Source organism: Thamnophis sirtalis, unplaced genomic scaffold (assembly GCF_051295495.1).
Source record: "Thamnophis sirtalis isolate CommonGarterSnake01/CBP01778 unplaced genomic scaffold, rThaSir2_p1.2 scaffold_17, whole genome shotgun sequence".
In the NCBI taxonomy this organism is placed as follows: domain Eukaryota; kingdom Metazoa; phylum Chordata; class Lepidosauria; order Squamata; family Natricidae; genus Thamnophis; species Thamnophis sirtalis.
The window spans coordinates 1,115,199-1,128,164 of NW_028261397.1; positions in this window are offsets into that span (position 1 = coordinate 1,115,199).

Genomic DNA, 12,966 nt, shown 5'->3' on the forward strand with positions numbered 1-12,966 from the left:
ATGCGAGCTCCCGAGCTCCAGGCACGCGCAGAGCCGCCCTACTATCGTCTACTCCTCTCAGTCTCTCCTGGTGGTATCCCGTCCTAGGAGGTCCCTAACCATCACTAGCCTGCAGCCCTCTGGCCCTCCCCCCCCGTCCCCTCCTGGGCTAGGAAGGGAGGGAGGGAAGGAGATGGGAAGGAGAAGGAGGGAAGCAGCGAAGGAAGGAAGGTAGGTAGGAAGGAGGGAGGGAGGGAAGGAAGGAAAGAGGGAGGGAGGGAGGGAGGGAGGGAAGGAGGAAAGCAGTGAAGGTAGGTAAGAAGGAAGGAAGGAGGGAGGGAGGAAAGAAGGGAGGGAGGAGATGGGAAGGAGAAGGAGGGAAGCAGCGAAAGAAGGAAGGAAGGAAGGAAAGAGGGAGGGAGGGAGGGAGGGAAGGAGAAGGAGGAAAGCAGTGAAGGTAGGTAAGAAGGAAGGAAGGAGGGAGGGAGGAAAGAAGGGAGGGAGGAGATGGGAAGGAGAAGGAGGGAAGCAGCGAAAGAAGGAAGGAAGGAAGGAAAGAGGGAGGGAGGGAGGGAGGGAAGGAGAAGGAGGAAAGCAGTGAAGGTAGGTAAGAAGGAAGGAGGGAGGGAGGGAGGAAAGAAGGGAGGGAGGAGATGGGAAGGAGAAGGAGGGAAGCAGCGAAAGAAGGAAGGAAGGAAGGAAAGAGGGAGGGAGGGAGGGATGGAAGGAGAAGGAGGAAAGCAGTGAAGGTAGGTAAGAAGGAAGGAAGGAGGGAGGGAGGAAAGAAGGGAGGGAGGAGATGGGAAGGAGAAGGAGGGAAGCAGCGAAAGAAGGAAGGAAGGAAGGAAAGAGGGAGGGAGGGAGGGAGGGAAGGAGAAGGAGGAAAGCAGTGAAGGTAGGTAAGAAGGAAGGAAGGAGGGAGGGAGGAAAGAAGGGAGGGAGGAGATGGGAAGGAGAAGGAGGGAAGCAGCGAAAGAAGGAAGGAAGGAAGGAAAGAGGGAGGGAGGGAGGGAGGGAAGGAGAAGGAGGAAAGCAGTGAAGGTAGGTAAGAAGGAAGGAGGGAGGGAGGGAGGGAAGGAGGAGGGAGGAGATGGGAAGGAGAAAGGAGGGAAGCAGCGAAAGAAGGAAGGAAGGAAGGAAAGAGGGAGGGAGGGAGGGAGGGAAGGAGAAGGAGAAAGCAGTGAAGGTAGGTAAGAAGGAAGGAAGGAGGGAGGGAGGAAAGAAGGGAGGGAGGAGATGGGAAGGAGAAGGAGGGAAGCAGCGAAAGAAGGAAGGAAGGAAGGAAAGAGGGAGGGAGGGAGGGAGGGAAGGAGAAGGAGGAAAGCAGTGAAGGTAGGTAAGAAGGAAGGAAGGAGGGAGGGAGGAAAGAAGGGAGGGAGGAGATGGGAAGGAGAAGGAGGGAAGCAGCGAAAGAAGGAAGGAAGGAAGGAAAGAGGGGAGGGAGGGAGGGAGGGAAGGAGAAGGAGGAAAGCAGTGAAGGTAGGTAAGAAGGAAGGAAGGAGGGAGGGAGGAAAGAAGGGAGGGAGGAGATGGGAAGGAGAAGGAGGGAAGCAGCGGAAAGAAGGAAGGAAGGAAGGAAAGAGGGAGGGAGGGAGGGAGGGAAGGAGAAGGAGGAAAGCAGTGAAGGTAGGTAAGAAGGAAGGAAGGAGGGAGGGAGGAAAGAAGGGAGGGAGGAGATGGGAAGGAGAAGGAGGGAAGCAGCGAAAGAAGGAAGGAAGGAAGGAAAGAGGGAGGGAGGGAGGGAGGGAAGGAGAAGGAGGAAAGCAGTGAAGGTAGGTAAGAAGGAAGGAGGGAGGGAGGGAGGGAAAGAAGGGAGGGAGGAGATGGGAAGGAGAAGGAGGGAAGCAGCGAAAGAAGGAAGGAAGGAAGGAAAGAGGGAGGGAGGGAGGGAGGGAAGGAGAAGGAGGAAAGCAGTGAAGGTAGGTAAGAAGGAAGGAAGGAGGGAGGGAGGAAAGAAGGGAGGGAGGAGATGGGAAGGAGAAGGAGGGAAGCAGCGAAAGAAGGAAGGAAGGAAGGAAAGAGGGAGGGAGGGAGGGAGGGAAGGAGAAGGAGGAAAGCAGTGAAGGTAGGTAAGAAGGAAGGAAGAGGGAGGGAGGAAAGAAGGGAGGGAGGAGATGGGAAGGAGAAGGAGGGAAGCAGCGAAAGAAGGAAGGAAGGAAGGAAAGAGGGAGGGAGGGAGGGAGGGAAGGAGAAGGAGGAAAGCAGTGAAGGTAGGTAAGAAGGAAGGAAGGAGGGAGGGGAGAAAGAAGGGAGGGAGGAGATGGGAAGGAGAAGGAGGGAAGCAGCGAAAGAAGGAAGGAAGGAAGGAAAGAGGGAGGGAGGGAGGGAGGGAAGGAGAAGGAGGAAAGCAGTGAAGGTAGGTAAGAAGGAAGGAAGGAGGGAGGGAGGAAAGAAGGGAGGGAGGAGATGGGAAGGAGAAGGAGGGAAGCAGCGAAAGAAGGAAGGAAGGAAGGAAAGAGGGAGGGAGGGAGGGAGGGAAGGAGAAGGAGGAAAGCAGTGAAGGTAGGTAAGAAGGAAGGAGGGAGGAGGGAGGGAGGAAAGAAGGGAGGGAGGAGATGGGAAGGAGAAGGAGGGAAGCAGCAAAAGAAGGAAGGTATATAGGCAAGAAGGAAGGAAGGAAGGAAGGAAGGAAGGAAAGGAGGGAGGGAGGGAGGGAAGAAGGGAGGGAAGGAGAAAGAAGGAAGCAGTGAAGGAAGGTATATAGGTAAGAAGGAAGGAATGGAGGGAGGGAGGAAGGGAAAGGAAAGGGAGGAAAGAGGGAGGGGGAGGGAGGAGATGGGAAAGAGAAGGAGGGAAGCAGTGAAGGAAGAAGATAGATAGGCAAGGAGGGAGGAGGGAGGGAGGGAGGAGGGAAGGAAGGAAGGAAGGAAGGAAGGAAGGAAGAAAGAGGGAGGGAGGGAGGAGGAAGATGGAAAGGAGAAGGAGGGAAGCAGTGAAGGAAGAAGATAGATAGGCAAGGAGGGAGGGAGGGTGGGAGGAAGGAAGGAAAGAGGGAGGGAGGGAGGGAGGAGATGGGAAGGAGAAGGAGTGAAGCAGTGAAGGAAGGTAGATAGGCAAGAAGTGAGGGAGGGTGGGAGGAAGGAAGGAAGGAAGGAAAGAAAGAAAGAAAGAAAGAAAGAAAGAAAAGAGGTGGGAAGGAGATTGGATGGAGAAGGAGGGAGGCAGTGAGGAAGGAAGGAAGGAAGGAAAGAGGGAGAGGAGGGAGATGGGAAGGAGAAGGAAGGAAGCAGTGAAGGAAGGAAGGTAGGTAAGAAGGGAGGGAGGAGGGAAGAGGGAGGGAGGGAGGCTGGGGAAGAAGATGGGAAGGAGAAGGGGGTGAAGGAAGGTAGATAGATAAGAAGGGAAGGAAGGGGCAAATACAATAAATAGTTGGAAGCTGGTTTCAGGACTTACACTTGGCCCCCAGCACCCTGCTGTCCTCTTGCCCTCCCTTGCGCCCTCCTCCTGGCCTCTCCTGGTGTCTCCCATCCTATCCCTGAGGATGCCTTGTTCACAAAGCCTGGTCTCCTTGCATGCAGAGGGAGGGGGCCTCCCTCCACCCCCCTCCCTCTGCCTTCTGTTGCCCCATGTCCCTTGGCTCTGTGCCCGGCCCTAAGCCCCGGGTGGGCAGGGGGGCAGCATTGGGCCAGGAGTGGTGCGGGGACCTCCAAGCAGCCCTCCCTTGAGAGGGGGGCACCGTATTCATGGGGCGCCCGATCTAGAAGAGATTTTCTTTCAGGTCCTCCCTTCGCCCTGATTCTAACCCAGAATATGGCCTCTAATTTCTCAGGCCCCCTTTCTCAGACCTTTGGGGGTCCAGTGAAAGAGAGGGGTCTCTTTGTTATAACCACCATTGCTCAGATCCTGCATCTATGGAATGGAACAGAATAGGAGAATTGGAAGGGACCTCAGAGGCCCTTCTGTGGGCGTGGCACTGCAAAATCCCCCTCCCCTCCCCGGGGCAGCTGGAGGTGGTATTTGCCGGTTCTCCGAACTACTCAAAATTTCTGCTACCAGTTCTCCAGAACCTGCTGAATTTCACCTCTGCTTGGAGGTCTTCTGGTCCAGCCCCCTTCTCAGGCAGGAGACCCTATACCGTTCCAGACCAATGGCTATCCAGCATCTTCTTAAAGACTTCCAGTGTTGGGGCATCCACAACATCTGGAGGCAACTTCCGTTCCACTGAGTAATTGTTCTAACTGTCAGGAAGTTTCTCCTTAATTTCCACGTTGCTTCTCTCCTTGATTAGTTTCCACCCATTCAATGTTCCCTCTAATTTTTTTTCAGTGTGAGCGGAAAAGTATAGTGTTTGAGCAGCACATTTTCATACCTGAGCACCTGGATTTTTTTCACAGATGTCACCCAAGACAACGAACTTAGTGTTATTTGAAACTCAATTCTACCATGTAAATATCCATTAGGTAAAGAAATCTCCCTATACAGGCAGTCCTCAATCTACGACCATAATTGAGCCCAAAGTTTCTAATGCTAAGTGAGACATTTGTTAAGTGAGTTTTGCCCCATTTTGCAACCTTTCTTGCTACAATTAAGTGAATCACTGCGGTTAAATCAGTAATCTGGTTGTTAAGTCAGTCTGACTTTCCTACCTGACTTTCCTTGGCAGATGTTTGCAAAAGGTGACCCAGGACACCGCAACCCTCATAAATATGAGGCAGTTGCCAAAGATCCAAATTTTGATCCTATGACCATGGGGATGCTGCAATGATCATGTGTGAAGAACAGCTGTCATTCACTTTTTTCAGTGCTGATGTAGCTTTAGTCATTAAGTGAACTGTTGTAAGTTGAGGACTATACTTTCCCCTTACTATCCAATAGTCTGCAGTGATATTAGCAAGTTATGAATAAATTACCAACTGATGTAGATTAGCAATTGGAGCACTTAAAGAAGCAAACAAAGAGGGGAGAGGAAGGAAGGGAGGAAGGAAAGAAGGGAGAGGGAGAGAGAGACAGAGACAGAGGGAGAGACAAAAAAGGAAAGAGGAGAAAGAGAAAAAGAAAGGGGAGAGGAGGGTGGGAGGATAAGAAAAAGAGGCATAAAAAAGAAAGAGAGAGAAAGAGGAAAGAAGGAAGGAAGGAAAGAAAAAAGGAAGAAAAAAGGAAGGAAGAAAAGAGGAGAGAAGAGAAGGAATAGAGGCCAAAAAAGCAAACAGGAAAAGTAGGGGAAAAACTTTCACTGGAAACACTGTTTTTCCATCAGTGCAAAACTTTCCTAAACAAGGTTAATTTTCTGGAATTTGACTTTCCGGTCCAGGTGGACCAAGAAGCCTTTATGTTCTTTTTCTAAAAAGCACTGAAAAAAGTGAATGACAGCTGTTCTTCACACATGATCATTGCAGCATCCCCATGGTCATAGGATCAAAATTCGGATCTTTGGCAACTGCCTCATATTTATGATGGTTGCGGTGTCCTGGGTCACCTTTTGCAACATCTGCCAAGGAAAGTCAGTAGGAAAGTCAGACTGACTTAACAACCAGATTACTGATTTAACCGCAGTGATTCACTTAATTGTAGCAAGAAAGGTTGCAAAATGGGGCAAAACTCACTTAACAAATGTCTCACTTAGCAATAGAACCTTTGGGCTCAATGATGGTCGTAGATTGAGGACTACCTGTATAGGGAGATTTCTTTACCTAATGGATATTTACATGGTAGAATTGAGTTTCAAATAACACTAAGTTCGTTGTCTTGGGTGACATCTATGAAAAAAATCCAGGTGCTCAGGTATGAAAATGTGCTGCTCCAACACTATACCTTTTCCGCTCACACTGAAAAAAAATTAGAGGGAACATTGGGGGGGGGGGCATAGAAAGTATTCCAGTTTGTGCCAATGTTCAAGGCCACGCATGCTGACCCAAACACCTGAGTGATTCTCAAAACGCTTAGGCAGCTCCCCATTGGCTGAAGATGAAACCGTCAAGGGAGGGCCAGGAGGACTGTGAACATTTGTAATTTTTTGCAAGGGAGTTTTAGTTCTTAGCTTGTCTTTATTGAAGGGACGCGGTGGCTCGGTGGCTAAGGCGCTGAGCTTGTCGATCAGACAGGTTGGCTGTTCGAATCCCTAGCGCCGCGTAACGGGGTGAGCTCCCGTAACGCGGCCCGACCCAGCAGTTCGAAAGCACGTAAAAAAATGCAAGTAGCAAAATAGGAATCGCCTTTGGTGGGAACAGCGTTTCGTGCGCCTTCGGAGTTTAGTCATGCCGGCCACGCGGCCACGGAGACATCTTTGTTTCAAAATGTTTTATTTCATTTTCATTTCATGCAGTCACGTATATACTGTGCATGATTGAGGCCATATAACATTGAGCAATACACACAGCCCTCCTTGTATTATTCCCCAAAATACAAAACCAATCTAGCACTTCAACCCTCCATACACCCTTTCTTTCTCCCCGCTCCAACTTTCCTTTCTCCCCTCCAACATTCCCCTCTCCTACTTCCCCTCCCCCTCTATCACTCCTTTCTCCCCCTCCCTTCCATCTCCCCCTCCTTCCATTCCTCTCTCCCTCCCTCTCTGCCCCTCCCTCTTCTTTCCCTCTGCTCCTCACTTCGGTGTATTTCTACTATCCATCGATATACTCAGCTTCTTATTTTTATACTAAAATTTTTAAAAAAGCAACAGTATACAAGGGCAATCATGTTGTTTTGAAAACTGGCACAAATTATATTTCCCCCCTCCCCCCCTCCCCCCTATGACCCCCCCTCCCTTCCCCCCTTCCGACTTCCCAGAGCCCGTACCCGGTATAGCTTTTATCAAACACAGTCTAAAATCTCTACATTGAACTCAGCTTCTTACCATTACACAAACTTTAAACAGTTTACATTGTTCCTAATCTTAATTGTTTGATTACCTGCAGGATTTCCCCAGAAGTTATTTGTTGATTCAGCTTTTGCCTGTACTCCTTCTCTAGCTAGGGGCCTTGTCTCTTTATCTAAGTATCTGTCTATATCTAAACCCTTAATTTTGTCCCCTTTGTACCTCCTTCCTCTATAACACAATTTAGATACATTTCAAATTTTTCTTTTGGTATCCTCTTCCAACTCTTTTCGTTTTTACCCTTGTTTCTGTCTATATATATATATTTTGTATTCATCAGTACTCCTCTCATATATGCTTTACTTACATCTCCTACAAATTCCCTGAATATACCCTTATTCATATTCAGAACAAAGTATTCAGATAGCAATTTTTACGATCATTAATATACTTTTCACATCAAATAAACTCCAATTCGACCTCCAATAATAAAGAAAATAGAAAAAAAGGGGAAAGAAAAAGAAAGAGAAGAAAAAAACAGTCAGTAAAATCTCTGCATTGAACTCAGCTTCTTGCCATTACACAAACTTTAAGCAGTTTACATTGTTCCTAATCTTAATTAATTAATTAATTACCTGCAGGATTTCAAAATGTATTAACACCAAGTAAGTTAGAGGGGAAAAAAATAATAATAAGGAAAGAATAAAGGGAAAAGAAAAAAGAAGGAGAAGAGGGGGAAAAAAAAGGCAGTAAAAAGCACCGCCCCCTAGAGTTGGGAACGATTAGCACATATGTGGAAGGGGAACCTTTACCTTATATTGTCCCGTGGGAGAAAGAGTTTCAAGGCGGCTCCTACCTTATAATTTGCAGATGATATGTACATCTTGAGATGGTAATCTGCTTCTTGACCTGCTCTAGATAGTTCTTGGCGGGGCTGACTTGTGATGCTCTGCCTCTACTCAGAACTTGACGAGAGACAAAGGAAGAGGAAGGGAAATGCTTGGGATGTATTGGGACCGGAGAGGGAGGGGAGGAATTCACGGGAGCCGTCTGCAGCCTGAGATAATCCTGAGGCTTCAAAGGACGGGAACCTTCTGGAGGCAGAGACTGTTTCCCCAAAAATAAAAGTAATGTGTTGGATTGGTGAACAGTGGACAATGGGTGGCCCACCTGTGGAGTAGGGCAGTGGTTCCCAAAGTTGGCAACTTTAAGACTTGTGGACTTCAACTCCCAGAATTCTCCAGCCAGCTCTGCATGTGCGGTGGGCACGCTGTGCCTCATATCAGAAGTGGGGGGGGGAGAGACACATACCCACCCCCAAACACATACAGAGAGCGGGAGAGAGAGACAGAAACATAGAGAGAGATACAGACGGAGGGAGGAAGAGAGAGACAGAAAGGGAGAGATGTCAAAAGGGTTTTGTGGCTCCCGGTTGGTGGTGGGTTCTGGTTACCATCCAGCGACACCTCCGGGAGCTTCCCCGACGCTGCAGCTGCTCAGCGGTGCAGCCGCTGTACGCACTGTACGCATGTGCGGTGGGCCCTCCGGAGCACTGTACCGGAATGGTACCCGGGCCGGTGCTCCGGGCAGCCTCCAGTATGCCCTTACTGGGGCGTGCTGCCTGCAACCCACCACAGCTCCGGTATTTTTTAACAACGGGTTCTCTGCTGGGTAGGCGTAGCTAGGGGCCAGTCATCTGACTGGGTTGGAGTGAGTGTCCTTGAAGTGTCCACTCCCACACAGGTTTTGTGTTTTCTTTTCTGTGGGAAACAGGTCAAATGGCTGTTTGAATGTTGAACGTTGCAGAGCCCTGATGTAGGGTCTCCTGCTTGAGCAGGAGGCTGGACAGTATGACCTACAAAGGCCCTTCCCACACTAAGATTCTAGGATTCGGGACCTGGGATGGTGGGAGACATTCTCCCTCCGCAGCTGAGCTTGGTGGAGGAAACTCCCTGGGTGGTCTGCAGAGGAGGTCGAGGGAGCACCCAGTGGGATACCGGGGGGCTCGATCTGGAGCGCCTTGGAGCCGGACTTCCACTTACCTGGATGAACCGCGTACCAGGTGACGTCGGTTCCTTCCAGTCGGTTGGCCAACTCTCTCACTTGGAGAACGTTGGCTAGTTTGCTGTTGGAGTACGAATGTAGAGCTTTCCACATCCCTTCCACCGGCCTGTGGATGGTCCGAAAGTCGATCTTCCCCAAAACATGTATACTGGAGACCACAGTTACGATCCTGCTCGGGGCGCAGCGCTTCATCCGGTCGAGGAGCAGGTGGGTCAGCAGGAAGTGGGCCAAGTGGTTGACCTGGAAGGCCTGGTCAAAGCCATCGGCGGTTTGGCCACCCTGAAAGACCCCTGCCAGAAAAGTAAGCCGATTACATGCAGCCCTTGGCTTACAACGGATCACTTCACAATCTAATGCAGTGTTTCTCAACCTTGGTAACTTGAAGATGTCCGGACTTCAACTCCCAGAATTCCCCAGCTGATGATAAGCTTGATACTAGGATTGCCAAAACAAAGGACGATATGGTGGGACTTGTAACTGTATTAACAGAATATGTTTCTGGAATGGAAGATAAGCTAGAGGTTCTTGATGAAGCCAACACTAACTTGACATCCAAAATTGAAGTGGTGCAACAAAAAGTTGAAAACGCAGAAAAACAAATTGTTATGCTACACTACAAACAGATGGAGTTTGCATTAAGAGTCAGGGGGCTGTGTGATAACGAACAGGAGAACTTGAAGCAGATTTTCTCAGAGGCCTTTAACCGTCTGGTGGGAAGACCGGGGATCAACTTTGACTGGCAGATCGAAAAAATTTACCGCATTAACTCTTGGGTGGCAAAACAGAGACAACTTCCTCGAGATGTAATTATATATTTTACTACAAGAGAGTCTAGAAACATGATACTACAAGAGTCTTATAATACCAGGCTACAAATTGGCGGACAGGACTTGATTGTCTTGAAAGAAATACCACCCCAAATGCTAAGAGCCAGGAGAGATTATGCTTTTCTAGTGGAAGAACTCAGAAACCGTCAGATACAGTATAGATGGGATGTGCCATTTGGTATTATAATTACATTTGATAAGCAAAAATATCGTCTCAACTCTGTATGGGAAGCCCGAGATTTCTATCACAAGACCCTGAAGGTGGGACATCCTGAATCATCTGGATCTGGAGAAAGATTACAAGAAGGACAAGATAAACAGCAAACCACACAACTACCAGACAGAAAGCACCATTTCCTCCTTCCGGAAGGGCAAGGGACCAGAGAACAAGGACCTAGCCGTGCGACTACCAGACGAATGGGAAAACAAGGCAGATTGCAACAACATCAATAATCATCGGCCATTGATCAAGGAGTTATGTCTGAACTCTTTACAGAAGAGAAAGAAAATATTTCACTATCTCAAACAGTTCAAGAATGATATAATTTGTCTGCAAGAAATTTATATCAAATTAACTGATCAAAAAATATCTGTTCAACCCCGAACTTGGTCAATATTTTGTGACCTCTGCTACGAAAAAGAAAAATGGTATAGTTGTATACTTAAGAAAAGACATTAAGGCTGTGTGAAATTGAAGCAGATCCCTTTGGAAGATATATCGCATTAGACTTAATTCTAGAAGGGAAAAAGACTTGATGGACAACTTCGAATTTTATACAATCACTAATGATTTATCTTCTAGGGTGAAGAAGACAAAGATTGCGGCGAGGGTCCTCTTGGATCATAACCCAGTCTGGACGGAATTGGGAAGGGTAGTGCAGGCAAGAAGGTCTTGGAGGTCGAATGGGAGTTTATCATGATATGAAAAGTATATTAATGATTTTAAAAAATTGCTATCTGAATACTTTGTTCTGAACATGAATAAGGGTATATTCATGGAATTTGTAGGGGACGTAAGTAAAGCATATATGAGAGGAGTACTGATGAATATAAACAAAATGCATAGACATAAACAAGGGTAAAAACGAAAAGAGTTGGAGAGGATACCAAAAGAAAAATTTGAAATGTATCTAAATTGTGTTATAGAGGAAGGAGGGACAAAGGGGACAAAATTAAGGGTTTAGATATAGACAGATACTTAGATAAAGAGATAAGGGCCCCTAGTTAGAGAAGAGTACAGGCAAAAGCTGAATCAACAAATAACTTCTGGGGAAATCCTGCAGGTAATCAAACAATTAAGATTAGGAACAATGTAAACTGTTTAAAGTTTGTGTAATGGTAAGAAGCTGAGTTCAACGCAGAGATTTTACTGACTTTTTTTCTTCTCTTTCTTTTTTCTTTTCCCTTTTTTTTCTTTATTTTTATTTTTTAATTTTCTTGGTTTTAATATATCTTAGACTGTGTTTGATAAAAAGCTATACCGTGTACGGGCTCTGGGAAGTCGGGAGGGGGGAAGGGAGGTGGGGTCTTAGGGGGGAGGGGGGAGGGGGGAAATATAGTGCCAGATTTTAAAGTAACATGATTGCACTTGTATACTGTTGCCTTTTTTAATTTTAGTGTAAAAATAAGAAGCTGAATATATTGATAGATAGTAGAAATACACCGAAGGGAGGAGCAGAGGGAAAGAAGAGGGAGAGGTAGAGAGGGTGGGAGAGAGGATCGGAAGGAGGGTGAGATGGAAGGGAGGGAGTGTATTGGGAGAAAGGAGTGATAGAGGGGGAGGGGAAGTAGGAGAGGGGAATGTTGGAGGGGAGAAAGGAAAGTTGGAGGGGGGTGAAAGAAAGGGTGTATGGAGGGTTGAAGTGGTATATTGGTTTTGTATTTTGGGGAGTATTTTTGGCAAGGATGGCTGTGTTTATTGCTCAATGTTATATGGCCCCAGTCATGCACAGTATATATGTGACTGTATGAAATGAAAATGAAAAAAAGAAAATAAAACATATTTGAAATAGGAAGATTATTTGGGTGACCTCATGATATTCTGCAGAAACCTAAGAATGTTGTGAAACAATGCTATCCAACTATTAATTGGAAGGGTGTTAAGATTTTTAAAATTTAATAGCTGGAGTAGTGAAAGGTGGGACGACACACAGTTGTAGCTAATTGCTTGAAGAGAGCTGGCCACTGCCTGAGGCAACCTGGGCTGTGATTGGTTGCTGAGAGTGAAAAGACGGAGTTCCCTGGTTTCCCGCCTATTTTTTCTCTGCGTGCTGTGTGGGCCCTGTGCTCTCTGATTTACCTCAGGATGTCCCTGCTGTGTTGATTTCTTGTTTTCTTTATTGGAAATATATTTATTTATATAAAATAGGTTCATGTCAGTCTTTCTGACTCCATTTCGACACCGGCTGTGCAATTCCCTGACAGGTTATGGGCCCAGAAATGCCCTGAAGAGCCAGTAGTATATATATATATTTTTTGAGGTAAAAGTTTCTTCGTGAACCTGTGGGAGCTTGAGGACGACTGGCCTGTGAAGACTGCAAGATGCTCGTTGTGACAGGAGGAGGATTTTCTGTGGCTCCTCTTAGTGAAACAAATTATTTCTCATATGTCCCTGTTTGCCTGCCTTATTTACTGTAAATACATTGATTTATATAAAACTGATTCACCTCAGCATTTTTTGGCTCCGTTTGGACACCGGCTGTGTAATTCCCTGGAAACCTTGCATTATTAGAATTTATGAAAAGCCGAAGGAAGGATTCGTTCAGAAGGGCTGAGCTATGTTTCTCTTGCGCTTTCCCTCCAGCCCATCTTAGACACGGAGGATCCTGGCAGCCGGAAGGCCGGTTATCATGGCCTGAAACGGGGGCAGGATTGTCCCTGTGCCATCCGAGGCTCTGGAATGGCTGGGGTGGGATGGGGGGTGTCTGCTGCTATGCCCCCCTTGAGGACTGCAGATGCTATCCATGGGCAACCTGGTTTTCTGCCATACGGAAGCAAGAAAAAAAATAAGAGAGAAGGAATAACATCCTCACAATTGCTCCACACTTTACACCCACATCTTCTAACCAACTCGGGGAAAGGACAGAAAAGTCAATTTGATATTCTTCATTTGAGTGTACAAGTAGTCCTCGCCTAACGGCCTTTATTTTAGCGACCGTTTGAAGTTACTGACATGTGATTTACGATCACTTTTCAGTTATGAGCTTTGCAGCATCCCCGTGGTCACATGATCAAAATTCAAACGCTTGGCAACTGACTCATATTTACGACCGCTGCAGTGTCCCAGGATCATGTTATCCCCGTTTTGCGTCCTTCCGACAAACGAAGTCAATGGGAAATCCA